Here is a 13,204-nt window from a genome sequence, read left to right as displayed (position 1 = left end):
ACATACCTTTGACTTTTCTAAAATTATAAAAAAGTGCTCAGAGTTTGCAGTTTGTGTCATTAAGGTATGTTTTAGTTAAAATAAGTTAGAAACTGATTGTCTTTCATTTTTTGATATTTGCATGACAAAGTATGTTTAATATCATAAATCTAATGAACATGATATTTTATGAGTTCATGACTAATATTGTGATATTTATGTTCTTGTTGAATGTCGGACATATCTTTATCATACATTGCCAACATAAAATACTTAAAACCAAAAAAAATGACTTATAGGGTTTGTGCTACTAAATTAACCAAAATTGATAAATTAAATATATTTAATTTCCATATTTGGAAGAGGAAGATTCTTCTTGTTTTGACCTTAGAGGGCATCGAGAATGCCCTGACTTTTGAAATAAGCGACTTTGATGACAAAACTACAAAAGCAGATAAAACTGTTTATCTTAAATATAAAAAGAATAACACGTTAGCCAGAACCATCATGCTCACATACATGGATGGCGATCTCATTAGGGTATTCGAAGATTACCCTACAACAAAGTCAATGCTTGATGCTATTTCGAAGAAATATGATACTACCTCTGAAACTCAATTGAGTAGCAACATATGCAGCAAGACAAGAAAAATGAATTACATTTTGCTAAAGATACTCCAAACAACAACCATATCCCTTTCAGGCGCCCACATTTTAAAAGAAAGTTTTTTAAGAGTAATGACAAATTTGATAAGAGAAAATGTCCAACATTCCGCAAGTAGCAACCTCCCAAGTGAAGTGCTTCAAGTGTGAAAAACCTGAACACTTCCTATAAGATTATTGAAGTCGGATAAACAACAAAAATAACAAGTAAAAGGAGAGACATGATATAATCTGTGTGATATCAGAATACTTATATGCGAACCAGGCACTTTCTGGATGGTGTGTGGACTCTAGGGCAACACGTCATATAGCCATGCGCAAGGAAGGAATGGTGGACACGATCAAGTATAAACTCCGAGAACATCGGGTGTACATGGGGAACAACACCTACTCTGATGTTATGGGTGTTGGGACTTATCGTGTTGAAACTTCTAGTAACAATGTTCTGTTATCAAATGTTTTGTTTGTACCATCCATGAGATGAAATCTAGTGTTTGTTTCGGTATTTGTTTCTAAGGGTTTTGACGTTCGGTTTTTACTGGAAAAGGTTACTATGGGAAACATGGTCGAGTTCTGTTTGATGGGTTTTTTGATAAATAACATGGTCGGTTCAAAAATTTTTATTCTGAGAAAAATAAAATTCTATCTATTTCTGCTTATATTGATAATATCTTTATATGGATGTGAATGTCTGGCACCAAAGACTTGGACATATTCATTTAAAGAAAATAAAGAAACTTGTTGAATTAAATCTAATACCAGACTTCGCTGAATATTTTTTTTATAAATGTGAACCTTGTATTTATGGTAAAATAACAAAAAACCCATTTCCACATAATGTAATTAGAGCATCTGAATTATTACAAATCATACACACTGGTGTGAGTTTTATGAAATAGATTTTTAAAGAAGTATTTTTGATAAAAACGTTTTATGAAAGCCAGACACCAAATAATAAAAACCGGCTCACACTAAGGTGAGATCCAGGTCAAACTCAGAGAACGGGAGAATAAACTTTGTATTCCACACAAATTGCAGGCTTTATTGCCTTAAAAATAAATAAATAAAAGTAACTAACTATTACAATGAGTTACCCTCTTGCAGAGGACTAAAAAATAATAAATGCTTGTATTAAAAATCCAAATTAAAATTAAATAACCTAAGGCTAAAAGAAAAGAAAAAGGGTCTTTAGTTGCTTCAGCTCTAGTCCCTTTGATCTTCACTGTTTTACTTGAACCCCAGAGCTACTTGCATTTGATCTGTAGGCTCTTGTACTTGTTGCTCACTTGATAAGGGCTCCCTTGAGGGGCCTTTTAAGGACCTTCAGGGGACCTCAGAGGGCTCTTCAGGGATACTTTTGAGGGCCTATTGTACGCACAACCACTTCCCTACAAAACAAAAAAATGATACAAAAACAAAGAAAACTATACCAAAATCTAAGGTTAGTTTTATGAAAAATCAAGAAAGCAAGATTCAAACAATCTAATCTAACAAACTTGAAACAAAGTTTGTAACAAATAACTAAGTAACAAATTAAATAACAACTTAATAACAAACTAACTACTTTGAAACAAGAAAGAAACTAACTAGTAACAATCAAATTAACCAACTAACTAATTCTAAAAACAATAAAAACGTGAATCTATACTAACTAAATTAATATTTAATGAAATAAATGAATCTAATTTACTTGATTACACTGAAAACACATGATTTTAAACAAGCCGATTAGCCTAATGCTAAATTCCTAAACAAACTAAATAAGGAGTAAGGAAAACACCAACTAAGATATAACCAATAGAAAAAACAACTTATGAAGTTCTAAAACAAAGTATGTAATCAACAACAATGATTCAAACGTCCTAACTAAAGTAAACTACACTAGCGAAAAATAAATACTATGAACAAGAGACATGAATTGGATTATGACTAATCAAGCATAAGACTGAAACAAGAATCTAAACACTAACTAGACAAGATCACTATGATACAAAATAACTAAACTAAGTTATTGAATGAACTAATAAACACACAACAAACGTGAATTCAGCTACAACTAATAAATCATGACATAAGACAAAAATCTAAACCAAACTAGTTAGATAAACAACTATATAATGAATCAACAACCTATTCTAAACTATAAAAAAAAGTATGATTGTGGCCAACTACAAAAATGCAGCAACTATTTTGTTTATTGTAGTTGTGATCATCCACATTAGTCACGTTGGAGTACGTGACTCATGTTAATGATATAATCTGCACGTGACTCGATCAGAAAAGTGAGGTATGATCAAGCATGAACACGATAGCCGATTGTGTGTGGGTTGCTAAAAGTCGCTTGACCAACGTGATCATGTCCAACAATGAGAATGCTCTTGCACACTTTATCGATATTTGTTTCACACGAGAACTCATGTTAAATGAAGATTTATTGAACGATATGCACCAAGCCTGATCACACTCTGTAGATAAATGTGTGTTTTGAGTGGCTGCTGAGTTCCAGCATACACAAAAAGAACTATATGGCAACCGAAACACGTTATACTCTGTTTGGGAAGAAAAAAATATCAAACGATCTGCGTGATTATATAAATCACTCAGGTTGATTGCGGGAAAAAAAAACTAAAATTATGAAGATGTTACGGTAAAATAAATGAAAGAATATTATATACATATTTTTCTTTTCATTGGATAAAAGCAAGCAATTTAAACTAGATGCAACAAATATACGAACATTAAACTATACTATATGTCATGATAAAATATTATGCATCTATTTTATGAGATAAATAATAATAAACTATAGAGAGACGGGGAAGAAGAAGCAAACCTCGCAGTTTACCTCCGATGGAGGGATTGAGAAGAAGAATGCGGCTGTCCTTCGAGCTGCATGTGCCTTCAACGATGGGGACAAGAAGAACCAACACCAGATAGGTTTAGAAGCAGAAAGAGAAAGGGGGTGAAAGAGGAAGAGAATAGGGAGAACCGGTTGGGATTGAAAAGGGGGAAGAAGAGAGGAGAGAGAGGGAGAAGGAGGCTACATTTTTCTCAAGAGGGAGACGCCCCTTCTGGCTGAAAATTTAGTTTTTATACTAAAAAAATTAGGTCACACAATTTTCTAGAAAAACTCTAATTAATTTTTAGAATTTCAAATGAGTACACTTAGAAAAACGTGTTTTTAGAAACGAACACTTCTAAACCAAAAAAAATATTAGTTGACAAATCCTAAACTAATTAAGCTCCAAATAAAAAAGTCCTAATTAATCAAAACATTGAAAAATGTAGGAAAGACTTGAAAATTAGCAATTTTACCTTTATTTTTATTTTAAAGCAGTTTCTCAAAAATATTGTCAAGAATGGGTTTTTAATACAGTTTTTCGATGGATCATCCATAGAAATATATGTGAAAAAAATGCAAAATTCATGCATGATCAAGTTCTCCAATGCTTATCGTTTACTAGTCCTTGAGTAAACTGACCTTGAATAACAAAAAGCAAAAGCAAACTAACAAAGCAAAAACCAAACTCACTTTCGTAGGAATCATAATTGCATTTAGCGTATACAACAAGCACTTTAAACCCCTGGGTTACCCAGTGGACGAGTAAGGTCCCATGCGGGTTTGTAGTGATGCTACCCACAAACTTCTCTATCATGTATACAAAAGATTCTAATTCAAGAAACATTACACAACTAAGGGGTTTGTTTTCACAAATATTTCATGTCATTATGTCTTCAAAACATATTTAGAGTCTTTTCTTGCCACCACAGGATAAAAGCTTTTTCCTTTACTTTTCTAAATATCGTAATCATTTGTGCTTTATTCTAAAAAAATCAAATATACACATGTCATTGTTTATTTCTCCTCACTTATATATTTTTTGCACAGGTTTCTCAAAAATTATTCCTAAGCAGTGAACTTTATATTTATGCTCTTGATTTTCTTTCTTTTTCCTTTTTCCAGATTTTTAATTTTTCCACACTTTTTTTTGTTGTTGAGCATTATATCAAATTTTTAGTTTTCGTTACCCGTGTAACAAACTTTAGGTCAGTGGATCCCAGGCGAGACAACCTTAGGGCATTAGATACAAAGTATCCCTCAGACTTAATTGCTCGAGTGACTAGACCTTCAATTTTCATAGTTTTACATATATCTCTCTTCTTTGTCATGTGCAATGTCAACATCTATTAGGCTTTCTATAAAGTCCATGTGATGGGATTTCAAGCCGGTAGTTTCTAAACCAGATGACTTTAGGGCAGCAGATATAAACACCCCTTAGGCTCTACTCGCTCAAACCAAATAGGCCACATATATCAACTTAGACAAAAAAGTGATTTTCTTTATTAGCATTTTCGACATGGGACTCAAATACTTTAACTTGTGTCTGAGCCCAGCTACTAGGAAATATGAAGAGATCAAATAACTAAGCGTATGCTCTTTTTCACTTTTGAGCTCTTATTTTCAATATTGTTCATTTGCTTAGTTTTCAAAAATAAACCGTACATATTCATACTTGTGCTTCAAAATAAACTCTAACATGCATCTATCATGTTTTCTTTGAAATCCACATAAATAACCATGTTTTTCTATATTAGTGTCAAAAAAAATTTGTGGGGCTTAAGAAAAAATATCTAAAATGTTAGATTGTGTAAAACATTAATATAGGTTAAAACTCATTCCTTAAAAGCCTATTTTTTATGAGTTTTCATCAGTGCAAATACATGGACAAAAAGAAAATTTTGGGTGTGCAAACTACACCATCCCCTACACTTGAATGACACTGTCTTCAGTGGCACTCACCCATGCTTACATGAAACTAGATGAATGCACACTATGAAACAAAAACATACAAAGGAAGGAGTAGAAGTCACCTGATGTACATTGGAAGTTGTCCTGTCACTTGTAACTCATAAGTCATATCTAAAAAATGAAATGTATACATGATTTATCATACATGCTCATGAAACAAAAAGAAGCAAAAACTATTGGATTACTAAAATTACAACAACAGTATGAGTTGCCTCCTATAAAGTGCTAAATTTTACATCTTCAACCATACAGATCTCTGAATACCCTTCATCATCCATGAGATAAATAGACTGAAGGTCATACTCAATCAAGAGGTCTGAGGTAGATGGTCTCATCTTTTGCCTTGTCCATTGTGTCCTAAAAGTTGACCCCTCTGGACCCTAAAATGACTCTTTTCTTTGCTATGATCGAGATTAGCCCCCACACATATTTGAAAATCTTTTGGACACTTGTGGGAACGCTTCTCAGATAATGATCCATGAACCAAAGTATCATCCACACATCTCTCCAACTGGGATGGATCAGATTGCTTCCATTGAGTATGAGTGTCCTCCACATGGAAACATTCGTCATTTTCTAATGCTCTTGTGACAATATCAAATATATTTATCCGCAATCGTTTGTTGCTAAAAAGAAACATCCATCTCTCCAGTACGACCGTTAATACACGCATTGGTAGTGGCGAAGAATGGTTTGCCGAGAATGATGGGGGTTCGGTGAGCGACATTAGTACCTTATATATCCAGAATGAGAAAATCAATAGGAAAATAAAAGTCCTCGACCTTAACTAATACATCTTCTAATATTCCCCGAAGAATCTTGGTAGACCTATCGGCCAACTGCAGGATGGTCAAGGTGGGTTTTATCCCCCCAATCCCAAAGATGTCATACAGGAAACCAGGCAATATGTTCACACTGGCCCTAAGATCGAGCAAAACACGCTCGATGGTCATGTTTTCAATGATACAATAGATGATCGATGTCCATGGATCCTTAAGTTTAGGTGGAACTTGGTGCCAAAACATCGAGCTCACCTGCTCAGTCAGGAAGATCTTCTTGGGCAACGATCTTGATTTTCTTTTCTGGGTGCAAAGTTCTTTAAGAAACTTTGCATAAGCGGGCACTTGTTGGATGACATCGAGCATGAGAAGGTTTATGTGAACATGCTTGAATATCTCAGGCATTTCTTGCATTCTTGCTCCCTGATTACCAAAAACCTTTGGTTGTTCAAGAGCTTCAGGAAAGGAGGTCTTGGGTATATATAATCTGGAAGGCTCAAATGGAGGATCCCTCCCACTTTCCTGGGATGTCTCAATAGGGACTGACTACTCAACAATCTGTCTCTCTCTTTATTCTGTAGTCACCCTGGTTCTATGGAATTCCTTTCTACTCCTGAGGGTAGTAATAGTCTGGATCTGCTCATGGTGTGAGTCAGTCATGTGTAGATTAGAATGCACGAGTTTCTTACCCCTCGGGTTGATGACAGGCCAACTAGGAAGGCTCCCTGCGTGCTGCCTGCTCAATGCCTTAGCCAACTATCCCTTCCGTGTCTCTAATTTTGCAATGGATTGAGTATGGGAGTTGAGGTTGACCTTTATGTCAGAAAAGGCCTCAAGGAGCTTCTCTTGAAATGATTGACTTGATGTGGGTTTTTGAAGAAGAGGCAAGCTAAGCTGAGAAGGGGCCTATGGGAATGTAGGTCTTGGGTAACTTTGTGAAAGTTACCCGGTCTGACCTATGACTGGGATGGCATATGGAGGGGTCTTGTGGATTTTTTCATGCAAAGTTTGGGTGGTTTTGTCATCCCGGGTTATAGGTAGGTGCATATTGATCATGCACTAGTCTAACAAAATTTTGGGCAGCATTCACCTGATCCTAAACGAATTTAGGATAGAGCGGTGCTGTCAGACAGTAAAAAGCATAGTGTGTAGGGCTAGCACATAGCTCGCACACTTTACTCACTTAATTTATTGAAGTTGGGTTGGCTAGAAGTTGATCAACTTTTCTAGTCGACTAGTACACTTTGATTTGTAATTCTTGGTTGGACTCAACTTCAAAAATTCCTCCTTTTTTAGGGATACTAGGAGCAGATGTGGTCCTATCAAATCTCGAAGATAAGGCATGGTGCATAGAGTTTTCACTCAATGTTTTGAATAGGGCCCATGCCTCATCCTCGCTCTTGAGCATGAACGTGACCCTACATGAAGAATCAACCATTTGTCTGTCTTTCTCAGTCAGGCCATCGTAAAAGTACTGCACCAGTTGCCAGGGCACTTGGTGGTGGGGGCACTTCCTGAGTAGGTCTTTCAACCTATCCCAGGTCTCGTGAAATTGTTCTCCCTCAATCTGAGAAAAACTGATGATGGCTTTTCGAAACTGGTTCGTCTTACCAATTAGAAAGTATTTCTTGAGAAACTCTTTCCGCATTCATTCTTAAGTAGTAATCTGAATTGTATCTAAAGCCTTCAGCCAATATTTGGCTTTGTCCTTAAGGGAGAACAGAAACAAGGTCAACCTTAATGCATCATCTTCAAAATTGTTGATCCGCACCGTAAAGCAGATCTAGAGGAACTCGTCGAGATGACGATAGGGGTTCTTGTTACTAAGGCCATAAAAAGAAGGTAACATCTGAATAATACTGACCTTAATTTCAAACTGGTTTGCTCCTACAAGAGATCTAGCGATGCATGTGGCGGGAGTGTATTCATTGGGAATGAAATACTCACGGATGAATACACTCTCGGAGAGGATGGGTCAACTGTTGATCCTCTGTCATGAGGCTGGATCGACAGGCTCTTCTAATGATAGACTCGGGGTCCTCTACTGACTCAACAAGCTCGAGGTCAAGCGAGCATCACCCTTGCATACACTTGAGGGTAGACTGGTATAGTAACCGTCCTAAATAAAGGTTTTCTACCTACCTGACATGCAAACGTGATCAAACCATAACAAACCACGACACAAGTAAAATAAAATAAAATAAATAAAGCAGGAAACAACAAACATGCACCACACACTTGCACCCAAACAAATATTTCGCAGAAAGCAAACTATATACATGGTACCAATCGTGCACATTCACCTACTAAGGGGGTAACCTACTAGGTGGTCCGTGCAGAAAAAGTAAACTAGTCTTTAGGGCTCACAAGCAATGTAGTTCTACAAGTCCTAATTACAAAAATGAACTAACAACCCTAATTAATGTGCAGGCAATTAAACTAGAAATCCTAAATAAAATGAGAACACACGAGAGACAATAAAGTGAATACTCATTTCTATCATTGTTCCCCGTTAACGACACCAAAAATTTGGTATGAGTTTTATGAAATAGATTTTTAAAGAAGTATTTTTGATAAAAATGTTTTATGAAAGCCAGACATCGAATAATAAAAACCAGCTTACAATAGGTTGAGATCTGGGTCAAACTCAGGGAAAGAGAGAATAAACTTTGTATTTCACACAAATTGCAAGCTTTATTGCCTTAAAAATAAATAAATAAAAGTAACTAACTATTACAATGAGTTACCCTCTTGCAGAGGGATGAAAAATAATAAATGGTCATATTACAAACCCAAATTAAAATTAAATAGCCTAAGGCTAAAAGAAAAGAAAAAGGGTCTTCAGTTGCTTGAGCTCTAGTCCCTTTGATCTTCACTATTTTACTTGAACCCCAGAACTACTTACATTTGATCTGTAGGCTTTTGTACTTGTTGCTCACTTGATAAGGACTCTCTTGAGGGGCCTTTTAAGGACCTTCAGAGGACCTTTGAGGGACTTCAGAGGGCTCTTCAGGGATACTTTTGAGGGTCTATCGTACGCACAACCGCTTCCCTACAAAACAAAAAAATGAAACAAAAACAAAGAAAACTATACCAAAATCTAAGGTTAGTTTTATGAAAAATCAAGAAAGCAAGATTCAAACAATCTAATCTAACAAACTTGAAACAAAGTTTGTAACAAATAACTAAGTAACAAATTAAATAACAACTTAATAACAAACTAACTACTTTGAAACAAGAAAGAAACTAACTAGTAACAATCAAATTAACCAACTAACTAATTCTAAAAACAATAAAAACGTGAATCTATACTAACTAAATTAATATTTAATGAAATAAATGAATCTAATTTACTTGATTACACTGAAAACACATGATTTTAAACAAGCCGATTAGCCTAATGCTAAATTCCTAAACAAACTAAATAAGGAGTAAGGAAAACACCAACTAAGATATAACCAATAGAAAAAACAACTTATGAAGTTCTAAAACAAAGTATGTAATCAACAACAATGATTCAAACGTCCTAACTAAAGTAAACTACACTAGCGAAAAATAAATACTATGAACAAGAGACATGAATTGGATTATGACTAATCAAGCATAAGACTGAAACAAGAATCTAAACACTAACTAGACAAGATCACTATGATACAAAATAACTAAACTAAGTTATTGAATGAACTAATAAACACACAACAAACGTGAATTCAGCTACGACTAATAAATCATGACATAAGACAAAAATCTAAACCAAACTAGCTCGATAAACAACTACACAATGAATCAACAACCTATTCTAAACTATAAAAAAATTATGATTGCGGCTAACTACAAAAATGCAACAACTATTTTGTTTATTGCAGCCGTGATCATCCACATTAGTCACATTGGAGTACGTGACTCATGTTAATGATACAATCTGCATGTGACCCGATCAAAAAAGTATAGTATGATCAAGCATGAACATGATAGATGATTGCGTGTGGGTTGCTGAAAGTCGCATGACCAGCGTGATCAGGTCCAACAATGAGAATGCTCTTGCACACTTTACCGATCTGCGTTCCACATGAAAACTCATGTTAAATGAAGATTTATTGAACGATGTACACAAAGCCTGATCATGCTCTGCAGATAAATGTGTGTTTTGACTGGTTGTTGAGTTCCAGCACACACAAAAAGAACTATATGGCAACTGAAACACGTTGTACTCTATTTGGGCAGAGAAAAATATCAAACGATCTGCGTGATTATATAAATCACGCAGGTCGATTGCAGACCAAAAAAAAAAAAACTAAAATTATGAAGATGCAGTAAAATAAATGAAAGAATATTATATATATTTTTTTCTTTTTCAATGGATAAAAGCAAACAATCTAAACTAGATGCAACAAATATACGAAGATTAAACTATACTATATGCCATGATGAAATATTATGCATATATTTTATGAGATAAATAATAATAAACTATAGAGAGACGGGGAAGAAGAAGCAAACTTCACAGTTTACCTCCGATGGAGGGATTGAAAAGAAGAATGTGGCCTTCCTTCGAGCTGCACGTGCCTTCGACGATGGGGACAAGAAGAATCAGTGCCAGATAGGATTAGAAGCAAAAAGAGAAAGGGGGTGAAAGAGGAAGATAATAGGGAGAACCGGTTGGGATTGAAAAGGGGGAAGAAGAGAGGAGAGAGAGGGAGAAGGAGGCTACGTTTTTCTCAAGAGGGAGACGGGCTCTGCCTGAAAATTTAGTTATACTAAAAAAATTAGGTCACATGATTTTTTAGAAATACTCTTATTAATTTTTAGAATTTCAAATGAGTACACTTAGAAAAACATGTTTTCAGAAAACAACACTTCTAAACCAAATAAAATATTAGTTGACAAATCCTAAACTAATTAAGCTATAAATTAAAAAGTCTTAAATTAATCAAAACACTGAAAAATGCAAGGAAGACTTGAAAATTAACAATTTTACCTTTATTTTGATTTTAAAGCAGTTTCTCAAAAACATTGGCAAGAATGGGTTTTTAATGTAGTTTTTCGACAGATCATGCACAAAAATATATGTGAAAAAATACAAAATTCATGCATGATCACACACTAACATTTGTAGTCCCTTTAGGACTCAAACTCATAAAAGAAATATTTTATATATTTTATTGATGACTTTTAACTATGTATATCTTATAGCATATAAGTATGAAGCATTAAAAAAATTTAAAAAATTTTGTCAAGAAGTAGAAAACATTTTTGGTAGAAAGATCGGGGAGGAGAATATACCTCAAATGAATTTTCTTGATATTGGCTAATGAGATCAAACCTCAAACTATGACTCCAGGCACTCCTTAACAAAATGGCGTGGGTGAAAGATTCGATAAAACCCTTCTTGGCATGGTTAGATGCACATTATCTAATGCTTTATTACCCAAAGTATTTTGAGAAAAAGTGATACATACAATAACATATGTTTTAAATAGGGTTTCTTGTAAAGCTATTGTTTCTGCACCTTATGAATTATGGACTGAAAGAAAATTGAACCTAAGTCACCTTCGTAGATGAGGTTCAGTAGCTCATATAAAGGTTATAGAGCGATCACAAGATAAATTTGATACAAGATCTATAAGGTGTATCTTTATTGGATATTTCAAATGTTATAGATTTTACCATCTAAATAAGAGTTTAATAAAAAATAGAGATGTTATATTCTTGGAAGATCAAAACATGAAAGAAATTATTCCTGAAATAAATGAAGATGATTCTCTTGATTTATATTATGACTCTGATGACTCACAAGAACGTTTATGTAATGATGAACCATCTGTTAGTTCTCCGTATTTTTTATATCAGACTTAGGTTTGTCATAAGAGGTCTAGAGCTCCTTTGTCATACTTGAATGACTATTATGTCTACCAGTCGAAGGAACTGTGTTATGCCTTAGACTTGGATGACATGGAAGATAACCTATCATGTAATGAGACAATAAAATCACGTGAGTCAACAGATTGGGTAAAAGCCATGGACGAGAAAATTGAGTCCATTGAGAAAAACCAAGTTTGAGAATTGACTGATTTACCTGAGAAAATGAAAGTCATTAGATGTAAATGGATTTTAAAGAAAAAATTCAAGTCCGATAGTAGTATTGATAAATTTAAAGCAAGGTTGGTAGCTAAATGATTTTCTTAGAAAAAAGGGTTAGACTATATTGATACATTATTACCTTTTGTAAAATTTGCCTCGATAAGGACAATTCTTGTTATTGTAGCTCATTACGACCTAAATCTACATCAAATGGATGTTAAAACCTCATTCCTTAATGATGAGCTTAAGGAAACCATTTTCATGAAACAACCGGAAGGCTATATAATTAAAAGACAAAGAAGATAAAGTATATAGGTTAAAAAAATTCCAATACAGACTCAAACAATCACCACATCAGTGGTACTTAAAGTTTCATAAGAGAATTACGTCATTAGGGTTTGTGGCACATAAATTTGACCACTGTGTTTATGTTTGAAAAAGTGAGACCAAAATTGCTATTCTCTCACTATATGTGGTTGACATTCTTTTGACTGAAAATGACAATGATATAATTGTCAAAACCAAGTCATGGTTAAATTCTTAATTCGAAATAAAAGACATGGGAGAGACATCATGTGTTTGTAGAATTAAAATCACTCGAGATAGGAATTCTAAACTTTTAAGCTTGAGTCAAGAAAAGTATATAAATCATATACTCAAGAAATTTAAAATGAGTGGTTGCAAGCCTGTAAGAACGCCTGTGGTAAAAAATGTCAAATTGAGTAAGAATGATATTCCTGATGAATGTCCCTTATGCACAAGTTGTTGGGAGCTTGATGTATGCTATGCTATGCACAAGGCTTGATATTAACTTTGTTGTTAGCCTCGTTAGTCGCTACCAAAGTAATCCTAGTTGGCCTCACTGGCAAGCAGTAGAAAGGATATTCCGATA

This window comes from Nuphar pumila, chromosome 2, assembly GCF_984573655.1.
Source record: "Nuphar pumila chromosome 2, dmNupPumi1.hap1.1, whole genome shotgun sequence".
Classification (NCBI taxonomy): Eukaryota; Viridiplantae; Streptophyta; class Magnoliopsida; order Nymphaeales; family Nymphaeaceae; genus Nuphar; species Nuphar pumila.
The sequence above is the reverse complement of the archived record's forward strand: the minus strand, read 5'-3'. Positions refer to the sequence as shown.